We start from the raw sequence: 11,707 nt of genomic DNA, 5'->3' as shown, positions 1-11,707 counted from the left end.
GCTTAATTACAATTACTACTGTAGCAAAAGTCGAGGATGTCACAATTCTCCCCTACTAACAAGAATTCTCGTCCCGAGAATTAAGAGGTAGATGGAAAGAGCCCGGGGTATTCATCACGAAGATGATCCTCGCGTTCCCAAGTGGCTTCATCTTCAGAGTGATTTGACCACTGCACCTTAAGGAACTTGGTGACCTTGCGACGAGTTTTACGTTCAGCTTGGTCGAGAATGCGGACCGGATGCTCTTTATAAGAGAGGTCTTGTTGTAGCTCAAGCATATCGTGATCCACTGCTCGAATAGGATCCTTGAAGCAGCGACGGAGTTGAGAAACATGGAAGACATCGTGAACCTGAGAAAGGTTCGCCGGCAGTTCCAATTGATAAGCCACTCTTCCACGCCTTTCGAGAACAGTGAAAGGACCAATATAACGAGGAGCTAACTTGCCCTTGATTCCGAAACGGTGTGCACCTCTCATTGGTGTGACACGAAGATAAGCCTTTTCGCCAGGTTGATAGACCATATCTTGATGATGACGGTCATACTGACTCTTCTGACGAGACTGAGCAGCCTTCAGATTCTCATGAATAATGCGGACTTGATCTTCGGCATGTTGAATAATATCCGGACCGAAGAGTGATCTTTCCCCAGTTTCTGACCAATTCAGAGGAGTCCGACACCTTCGCCCATACAATACTTCGAAAGGGGCCATCTTCAGACTAGCTTGATAGCTATTGTTGTACGAGAACTCGGCATACGGGAGAGATTCCTCCCATTTCTTACCGAAAGAAATGACACAAGCTCGAAGCATGTCCTCGAGAATTTGATTGACTCGTTCAACTTGTCCCTGGGATTGAGGATGAAATGCAGTGCTGAAGGACAGATGAGTCCCCATAGCCTTCTGAAAACTTTCCCAGAATTTTGAAGTAAACAAGCTGCCACGGTCCGAACTGATTACCAACGGAATACCGTGAAGTGAAACAACTCTTGACATATAAAGATCTGCCAGCTGACTAGCATTAATCGTTTCTTTGACGGCCAGGAAATGTGCAACTTTGGACAGTCGATCAATGACGACAAGAATAGCATCATTACCTTTCTGAGACCTGGGAAAACCAGTGACGAAGTCCATTTCAACGTGATCCCATTTCCACTCGGGAATAGAGATAGGTTGCAGAGTTCCAGCAGGCTTTTGGTGTTCTGCTTTGATACGCCGACATATATCACATTCTGCCACATAGCGTGCAATGTCTTGTTTCATATTGGGCCACCAGAATCTTTGCCGGATGTCTTGGTACATCTTGGTACTACCCGGGTGAATAGACAATGGTGTGTCATGAGCTTCTTCCATCACCTTCCCAGTCATCCTGAGATTTTCCTTCTTATTTGGAACGAATAGGCGACCCTTGAAATACAAGGCGCCACCTTCATCAACAGTGAAAAAGGAGGGTCTGCCCTTCGCAATATAGCTCTTAATCCTGTCGACATCATCGTCAAAGTCTTGTATATTCTTTATGGAGCTCACAAGATCTGGTTCAACCACTAGGTTACTGAGGGAACCCTGATTAACAACACGGAGGTTCATCTTTTGATACTCTTCAGGAGGCGGAACAAGGTAACCCTGAGGAACAATGTGTAGGTTCAGCTTACGGAATTCCTCTTGCAGACGATCGTGAACCTGATGAACCTGGAGGTGGTTGCAGTATGACTTGCGACTTAAGGCATCAGCCATTACATTAGCCTTGCCAGGGGTATATGATATACTACAGTCAAAATCTGCTATACGCTCCATCCATCTTTGTTGACGCAGGTTCAGCTCCGGTTGAGTGAACAAGTACTTCAAACTTTGATGGTCGGTGTAGATTTCACAGCGATTACCGACAAGGTATTGTCGCCATTCCTTCAATGCATGAATGACTGCGGCAAGCTCGAGATCATGAACTGGGTAGTTCTCTTCATGAGCACGTAGTTGACGTGAAGCATAAGCGATCACCTTGCGATCCTGCATTAGGACACAACCTATTCCTTGACGAGAAGCATCACAGTATATGACGAAATCCCTTTTCGTATCTGGAGGAGCAAGTACTGGAGCGGACGTCAGTTTGTCCTTGAGCGCTTGGAAACTTTCCTGACATTTATCAGCCCATTCATACTTAACACCTTTGTGAAGCAGGTTGGTTAAGGGCTTCGCAATCTTGGAGAAGTTCTCGACGAATCGACGGCAATAGCTGGCGAGTCCGAGAAAACTTCTGACTTGCTTGACATTCTTCGGGGGAGTCCAATCAAGAATAGCTTGAATTCGTTCGGGGTTGACCGCAATACCATCCTTGGAAATCACATGACCAAGGTAAGTCACTTCGTCTAGCCAGAACTCACATTTGGAATACTTCGCATAGAGTTTATGCTCCCGAAGCTTATCCAGTACAAGACGAAGATGTTCAGCATGCTCTTCTTTGTTCTTTGAAAACACCAGAATATCATCCAGATATACCACGACAAATTTGTCGAGGTAGTCCATGAATATATAATTCATCAATCGAGAGAAAGTTGCCGGTGCATTGGTTAAGCCGAAGGACATGACGGTGTACTCGTATGATCCATATCGAGTAACAAAGGCGGTCTTTGGAATATCCTCCTTGCGAACACGGATCTGGTGGTATCCCAATCTCAAGTCGAGCTTAGAGAAAACGGTGGAACCAGCAAGTTGATCATACAAATCATTTATCCGCGGGAGAGGATATTTGTTCTGAATAGTGGCCTGGTTGATAGGACGATAGTCTTGAACCAATCGATTTGTCCCATCCTTCTTCTTAACAAAGAGAGAAGGTGCTCCCCAAGCAGAGGAACTCGGACGGATGAAACCCAGACGGAGCGAGTTGTCAATTTCTTGCTTAAGTTCAAGGAGTTCATGTGGTGGCATTTTATAAGGGCGCTTGGCAATAGGAGTGGTACCGGGTGCCAAGTCAATGACAAACTCGACAGCTCGAGCAGGGGGAATCCCCGGAAGTTCTTCTGGAAAGACATCTTGGAACTCTCGGACCACTGGAATGTTTTCAATCCCTTCAAGAGGCGACGCATTTAATGCATTCAAGGCATACAGCCGTGCCTCAGCATTACGGACGAGATGAGCCTGGTAGCTTACTAGTTCATCTGAAGGGTGTAGGAGGTGGACGGTTTTGGTGGCACAAACGATCGATGCCGTATGAGCTTTCAACCAGTCCATCTCCAATATGAGATCAATGTTGGATGACTTTAGTAGGATGGGGTTGGCAAGGAATTCTAATCCTTCAATTTCAACTGGAACATGGGGGCAAACCACAGAGGTTCGGCATTCGCCCCCAGGGGTGTTTACCACTATCGGGAGGTTCATCTCTTCGCTCCTAATGTCATGCATGTATGCAAAATTTTCCGACATAAAGGAATGCGATGCTCCTGTATCAAACAATACAGAAGCAGGTACTGAGTTAACGAGAAGTGTACCCATCACGGTAGCAGGCTGGTCTTGAGCTTGACCCATATCAATGTTGTTGGCCTGACCACGAACATAAGCAGGCTTAGTGTTGAAGTTGCGGTTCTGGTTGTTTCCACGGCCAGTTGCGGGAAGTGCCAGCTGATTCTGATTCTACCTGCAGTCTCTAGCACGATGACCTGGACGGCCACACTTGAAGCACAGCCCGTCCTCGGGACGGGAAGGAGGAACTCGAGGCGGTGGAGCTGGAAGCCTCGGCTGCCTAGGTGGTGGAGGAGGCAGGCGAGGTGCAGCATAGGACGGCCTCGGAGTAGGAGCAGGTGCATGGTACATGTTGTTGGGAATCCAGATCTTCCGCTTCTGTGCAGATGAGCCCGAAGATGAGCCCATGTCACGGTTGCGCTTGCTGCTATCTTTGTATTCCTGCAGACCAGTCTCAACCTGAATAGCCTTGTTCACGAGGGTGGCGAAATCAGCATAGTCCTGAACGAGGAGTGTCAGCTTGATATCAGGGTGGAGGCCTTCACGGAACTTCTCCTGCCTGCGTGCATCAGTCGCAATGTCTTCTTCAGCATAGCGAGATAATTCCAGAAATTCCCGCTGATAAGCATCCACAGTCTTGTTGCCCTGGACCAAGTTGCGGAACTCACGCTTCTTCCGGTCCATGATTCCCTGGGGAATGTATCGAGCACGGAAAGCAGCCTTGAACTCTGCCCAAGTGATGATAGTTCCATCGGGCTGAGAGCGCCTGTGGCTGTCCCACCATTGAGCAGCGGGACCCTTCAGAAAGTAGGCAGCAAAGTTGACATAGCTCGCCAGGGGCACATTGGCAGACTCTAGCTCATAAGAAATGTCACGGAGCCAGTCATCAGCATCTAGAGGCTGAGTTGAGCTGCGGTAGATCGCAGGGTTGAGGCGGCAGAAGTCTTGCAGTGTCACGCCTTGTGGTTGGTTCATGTTCGGCCTTTGGAACTGATCCATGAGCCCTTGCATAAACTGGCGGTTCAGCTCAAACTGTTGGATCATCCCCGCCATATACTCAGGAGGCGGGGGTGGTGCATCGTTGGCACGGCCACGCGGGCGGCCGGCTGGTCTAACCATCCTGTTAAATATTTAGCAGGGGTAGTTTAGCTTAAAGTAATTGAAAGGCATCGCACGCATTCATGAAGTAATCAAGCATAATGAAAGGGAAATGCGATAGATACTCCATAGTAGTTGAGTTCGACATACAGACCCATACATAAGTTCGATTACAGACTAACGATTAAAAACTCGAAATTTGGCGATAGCCCGGACGCATTTGACAATACCCTGGACTCACTAGGCGGCGCGCAGGCACGCGGTGGAAGAGTACCACAACGAGATGTAGCGATAAGGCTACATCAACGTCGGAGAGGACGAACGAATCCTGGTAGCTGGCGGTGATAGAAGGTAGGGACAGGACCCTGTGTCCCGTTGTGACTCTGGTGACGGTACCGCATCCAGTCGAGGAGCTGAGGTCCAAGTGCAGGGGTTCTACCCCCAACATCTGTCCACTCGAGAGCTGATGGTAGCTCTGTCCTGCTCGGCTCGCGGATGCGCAAAGGGGGAACCCTCGGACAGTGTGATGGCTGCAACTCTGTCAACGCGTCGTAAAGACGAGCGCGCGTAGCATACAACTCCACAGTCAGAGCTCGGAAAGCACGATCCATTGCCTCAGTGTACTGCACCAGAATCCGCGCGTCGTAGCGACGCGTCACGTAGGGGGCGCAGACAGCGACGTAGGAACGGTCGCTGCGCTCCCGAACGTCAGAAGCGTAGGCAGTGAGATCAGACCCAGTCTCATCCCCAGCGGGAGCATGCGGGATGTATCTGAAAGGGCTCTCCTCCAGGTGAGGGTACGCTCCACGGAGACGGGTGATGGCGATGTAGGCCGCATCATGGACGACCATCTCGACCGACACTCCAATACCACAGAACACGTGGCGCTCGAGGGTCTCGCCGCCCCTCTGGTCGAAGATGCGAACCTCAGCCTGGTACTGGCACTAGTTGTACTCGCGGAAATCCTCGAACACGGTGTACTCGGGGTACCAGCGATATCCCAGCCTGGTCAGGAGGTCGACCAAAATGGCCGGGAACCCAGTCGTCTCGGTGGCCTGTGTCAGGCGCACGTGCTGTCTTGCGGGACGCATCTGAAAATAAGATTGACGAATGTCAATGACAGTGTGTGTAATACATATTCAGGAGAAAAAGAGTAGATAGTCCAGCGCTCCGGATTGATGTGATTCGAGAACCTAATGTTAGAGTTAGTAAAATCTTTGACCCGAAAGAGAAGAGAAAGTAGAGCCCAGAGTATAGAAAAGGAGTAAAAGATACTAATACCACCCAATTGAGATGTGGGCCCATAACCCACAACATCAGTGTTAGTAAAGTTTTTCAAACACTAGACTCAACTTCGGCCAAGGAGTTGGCAAGGGGGCTACCTACAGGCAGTTGGCTCTGATACCAACTTGTGACGCCCTCGGCTTAATCGTACGCTAATCATACACGCAAATGCGTACGATCAAACCCAAGGACTCACGGGGAGATATCACAACACAACTCTAGACACAAATAAAATAACATCAGCTTCATATTACAAGCCAGGGGCCTCGAGGGCTAGAATATGAAAGCTCGATAAGCACACGAGTCAGCGGAAGCAACAAATATCTGAGTACAGACATAAAACATGGGGTGCCTTAGAGAAGGCTAGCACAAAAGATACAACGATCGAACGAGGCGAGGCCTCCTGCCTGGGAACCTCCTAACTACTCCTGATCATCAGCGGCCTCCACGTAGTAGTAGGCACCGTCGGGGTAGCAGTCGTCGGTGGCGGGGACCTCCATCTCCTGGGCTTCATCATCTGGTCGCAGCAAACGGACCAAGGGAACAAGGGGGGAGCAAAGCAGCGGTGAGTACTCATCCAAAGTACTCGCAAGTCTTACATCAGAACTATTCTAATAATGCATCAGTATCAAAGAAGGGGGTTATATGTGGACTGACTGCAGCAATGCGAGAAAAGAGAGAGAAAGCCTAGTCCTATCGAAGACTAGCATCTTCAGGGTCTTGCAGCAATAGACGAGAGTAGAACAGGGGGGTATCACATTAATAGTCATATTGTTGCAGCAATATTAAAGTGAGGTCACGCCTAAAGATCCTCCCTCGACTCCCTGCGAGGAAGCAATCCCGAGGCAAACTAATTCCAGTTAAGTAACAATTATAGTTGTATAAGATCGGGGCACAACTCCAAGTCGTCCTGTAACCGTGGACACGGCTATCCGAATAGTTAATTTTCATCCCTGCAGGGGTGCACCACATGTCCCGTCACGCTCGATAACACTCTGGCCGGACATACTTTTCTGGGTCCTGCCCGGCCTCGGAATATCGACACGTCGCAGCCCCACCTAAGACAAATCAGAGAGGCCAGCCCGCCGGTCTAAATCCTAAGCACAAAGGGTTCATGGGCCCAGTTCCCCTTCACGCTCCTGCACGTGGCGTGGGCGGCCGACGTCAGTCCTAGCATCCCTTAATCACAAGCGCGATGCATCTCGGGACCACTCGGGCGCGCGCCGCTACACTGCTGGCATCTGAAAAGCTTCGGCTGATACCGCGACGCCGAGTACCCATAATTCTTCCCGCGTAGCCGGTTAGTGCGAAAAGGTCTCCGACCAACCCAGATCAAATACCCAAATCCATTAGCATTTTAATTAGGCCAACAACACAGTCTCGCGGGAATCCACCCGTCTTACAACTAATCACCGAAGATCCCAGTAACATGGTCGAGTAACTGTGTGGTTGTAACATCGGGGGAATCCGAGGTATCACCCTCGTTGGATTCCGAACGATGTACCCGTCAAGGTGGGCTTAGAGGAATCACCCTCGGAGGTCCCACACTCGCGGGGTGGCACGACAGAGACGTCATCGGGAATGGTGAAAGAGGAATCACCCTCGATAACCACGACCGACTAGCTATACTACAGAGATATCATCAGGAGTACTTAGCGAGGTGTCACCCTCGGTACCCGATAGTATCCCTGTAGCGTCGTACAACGAAGGGGGGGGTGAACGTGCTGTGTTGGGTCTGGCTCGTCGATCGGAGATCGAGATTGAAAAGCAAGCGGGGCAACTGAACTACGGGGTCAGAGGGGATGACTGCTCCACCTATACTAAGCAGGTTAAAGGTACAGGACTGAAAGTAGCAGTTTATCAAAAACAGGCTATGCATCAGATATAGGAGCTAACTACAACAGTAGCAAAATACTAATGCAAGCAGTAGGAAGAAAGACATAGGCGATATAGGAATGATCAAGGGGAATTTGCTTGCCTTGCTGCTCTGCGGCAAAGGACTGATCGGCAGGGTCGTAGATGTACCCGGCAGCAGCGTCAGTCTCGGGGTCTACCGGTAAGAAGAGGGGGAAGAAACAATAAATAATAGCACCGATGCAACACAAAGCATGACATGGAAATATGCGGGCTAGACATGAGTTAACGCAGGAACATCCGTCATAGACGGGTCGGAAGAATATCTGACGATATTTTCCGGGTCTCGGGCTACTACCGGTTATACTGGAAACGATGGAAAAGTCCCATGTTTGTTATGCTAGGGACGCGTGACAGACGAACGGACCGTGTATCCGGGTTCGTCTCGCTCTGCTGATCAACTTTCATGTTGAAATTATTTTGATCTGACTTACGGATTATTTAATATTAATTTTCGAAGTTTTATTAATTATTTAGGAATTAAAAACAGATTTAAAAGATTTAGTAAAATCCTATTATGACATCATCGCGATGTCAGGCTGACATCACATTTGACCGGTCAACTGACCAGCGGGTCCCGAACGTCATAGGCACAAGTTTTATTTAAGATTAATTATTTATTAATCAGATTAATTCAACGAGGGACCCACATGTCATACTCTAATTATGTTAATTAATTATTTTAACTAATATATCTATTTATTTATTTATTTAAGAAAAACATTATTTTTAATCATCGCGTGGGGCCTCCCTGTCATTGACAGCGGTGCATTGGCCCCACCGGTAAGTGGCCTAAGGTTATTTCCTCATTTATTTTTATTAGATACCTATCCGTGCAAATACCGTATTTCTCTAAATATCCAAATACACAAATACATACATCCCATCTCATACATACATACGGAATACAACCTTTGTTTTTATTTCTTTTTTCTCATAACACTCATCTCTCTCTGTGTGTTAACAGAGACAGAGAACAACTTTCTCTAACACCACCTAGAAGAACCAAATACTCAAATCCTCCTACCGGAGTCCACCGTCGACGGATCGAGGCCCCGTTTGCCGGAACGGAACCGTGACGTCGAGGAGAACGACAAGGTGGGAGGAGCCCGAGGAGGGGCTCACCGACGGTGACGCGACGGCCCGATGAAGCCGGAGTTCGCGGGACGGGGCGGAGGAGACGGCGTGGAGGCGGTGACGGTGACGGTGGTGGTGACGTGCCGACGAGGGGGAGCCGGCCGGATCCGGCGAGGAAGAGGCGTCTCCCTGCCCGGTCCCTCCCGGACCGAGCGGGAGAAGGCCGACGGGGGGCCGGGACGGTAGGCCGGCGAGGTGGAGGCCGAGGCAACCGGGGCCCCCTGCCGGCGGGGTGGAGGGGGTGGCTCGCCGGCGGGAAGGAGGGGCTCGGCCGGCGGGGCGAGGGGAGGGGCCGCCGGGGGAGGGAGGAGGCCGTGGGGTGGGGCGGCTCGGTGGAGGAGGTGGTCGTGGGGGGGGGGGGGGAAAGGAGGCCGCCGGCGGGAGGAGGGTGGCCGCTGGGGGGCTGCCGGCGGGAGGAGGGTGGCCGCCGGCTGGGCAGGGAGAGGGGCGAGGTGGAGGGAGGCGAGATGGGGGAGAAGGGCGACAGGAGGGGAGGGAGTTACGGGACTGGGAGGAGGTCGTGGGGAGGAGAGGGATCGTGGGGAGGAGAGGGTCACGAGAGGGAGGTGGGGGTCCTCTCGTGGTGGGGGTGGGGTGGGGCCCCCGCACGAGGGGGAGGGGCTGGCGGCGGCGCACTGGGGGGAGGGGAGGGAGCAGCGAGGGGTGGGTGGCGCCCAGGAGGGCGTTAGGGTTTGGGGGGGGCCGGCTGGGCCACTTGGCCCAGTTTGGGCCGGCTGGGAGGGGGGGCTTTCTCTTTTTTTTTTTTTTTGATTTGTTTTATTTTGTTTTCTCTTTTCCCTTTTCTTTTTATTATTTCTTTCTTTCAGTTTTCTTTCTTTCTTTTATCATTATATTTACTATTTGAATTTTTCTTTTGAAACACTTTCTCTTATTATATTTTCTTTTACAAATTATTATACGTACTTTTAATCCTATCTTTCATATACCTATTCTTTTAATATTCGTAATGAACTTATAAGGTACTTTTCTTTTGTTTCCAAATCTTTTAATCCGGACAGACGCGAATCAACGCGGGTCTGAGATGGGAATTCGATGACGTGGCATCGTTAACGGTTGATTACTCTAGCTTAATTACAATTACTACTGTAGCAAAAGTCGAGGATGTCACACTAGGGTTATAGGGAATTGTTGTATGAGGTTACCGATAGTTGTTCGGAGTCCCGGATGAGATCCCGGACGTCACGAGGAGCTCTGGAATGGTCTGGAGGTAAAGATTGATATATAGGACGGATGGTTTCGGACACCGGAAGTGTTTCGGGCATCACCGGTAACGTACCGGGACCACCGGGACCACCGAAGGGGGGTGACGACCCCGGGATGCTAGATGGGCTAAGTGGGGAAGGGAACCAGCCCCTAAGTGGGCTGGTGCGCCCCCACCCAGCCCATGTGCACCAGAAAAAAGGGGAAGGGGGGGAACCTTAACTAAGGTGGGCCTTAGGCCCACCAGAGGGGTGCGCCACCCCTCCTCCTTGCCCTGGCCGCCACTCCCCCCATCTGGGAGGGCTGCCGCACCCCCTAGGGTGGGAACCCTAGGGGTGGCACCCCCTCTCCCCTTCCCCTATATATAGTGGGCACTTTTGGCCTTTGGAGCACACGGTTTTCCCTCTCCCTCGGCGCAGCCCTGCCCTTCTTCCTCCTCCTCTTTGCCGGCGCTTGGCGAAGCCGTGCCGGAAGACCTCGTCTCTCCACCAACACCACGCCGTCGTGTTGCTGGTCTTCTTACCCAACCTCTCCCTCCTCCTTGCTGGATCAAGGTGCGGGAGACGTCACCGGGCTGCACGTGTGTTGAACGCGGAGGTGACGTTGTTCGGCACTAGATCGGAATCGCTGCGAGTACGACTCCATCAACCGCGTTCTAGCAACGCTTCCGCTTAGCGATCTTCAAAGGTACGAAGATGCTCTTACCCCTCTCTCGTTGTTGGTCTCTCCATAGGAAGATCTGAATAAGCGTAGGAAAATTTTGAATTTATGCTACGTTACCCAACAGTGATCCAGGAGCGAAATATCAATCAAATCGACGATGAAGAGTGCCTATCCATAGCAAAATGAAACGGAGAAATGATCCATTTGATTACCTGGTCAGGGCCTTCCATCTCTGAAACTGCAACTACAGGATGCTGTGAAAATTGATACTGGCCAGTTAGCACGGGGGCAGCGGCGGCATAAAACGAGGCAGATGCTTCGTGCGGAAGGGAAATAGTTCTAGCAGTGTTAATTATCGCCGTGGATGTCACGTTCGTCGTGCTTGACTCCGACCCAAATGTCTAAATAATGCGTGGAATTTCGCGGAAGAAGCATTATGGTCATTCAGTACGTCGTTTCCTTCGGCTGTAAGCCATTGACGACTCCATCGCGTGTCCGCGTTAGACAAATGGATAACGATGTGGAGTGATAGATGAAACTGATGTTATCATTCTTTTTTTTAACTTTTAGGAGGCACAATAGTATCATACTTTTAGCTTGTCTTGCCTGCAGGATTGTTCTCTCCACATGCTGGTTATATGGGTGGGGCCAAACTGATCTTGTTTGAAGGATATAAGTAGCACGTGTTTCTTTTTATCCGATATCTCCTAGAAATCTAGCAATGATTATACTAACTGACAAGATTGGATGTAGGAAAAACCCTGTTCTCGCGTTAGTTCATGATAATGTAAAATTGTCATGTCTAAATAATTAAATTGTCATACAACATGTGAATATGAAATCTAGCTCACTATTCTTTCCAATATTGTATTCTTATCACATTGACATTTTATGTGTTATCGGCAACTTAGATACAATTTCTAATGGCTTGGTATGTGCAA

Source organism: Hordeum vulgare, chromosome 6H, assembly GCF_904849725.1.
Source record: "Hordeum vulgare subsp. vulgare chromosome 6H, MorexV3_pseudomolecules_assembly, whole genome shotgun sequence".
Lineage (NCBI taxonomy): Eukaryota > Viridiplantae > Streptophyta > Magnoliopsida > Poales > Poaceae > Hordeum > Hordeum vulgare.
This window is presented reverse-complemented; position numbering follows the sequence as displayed.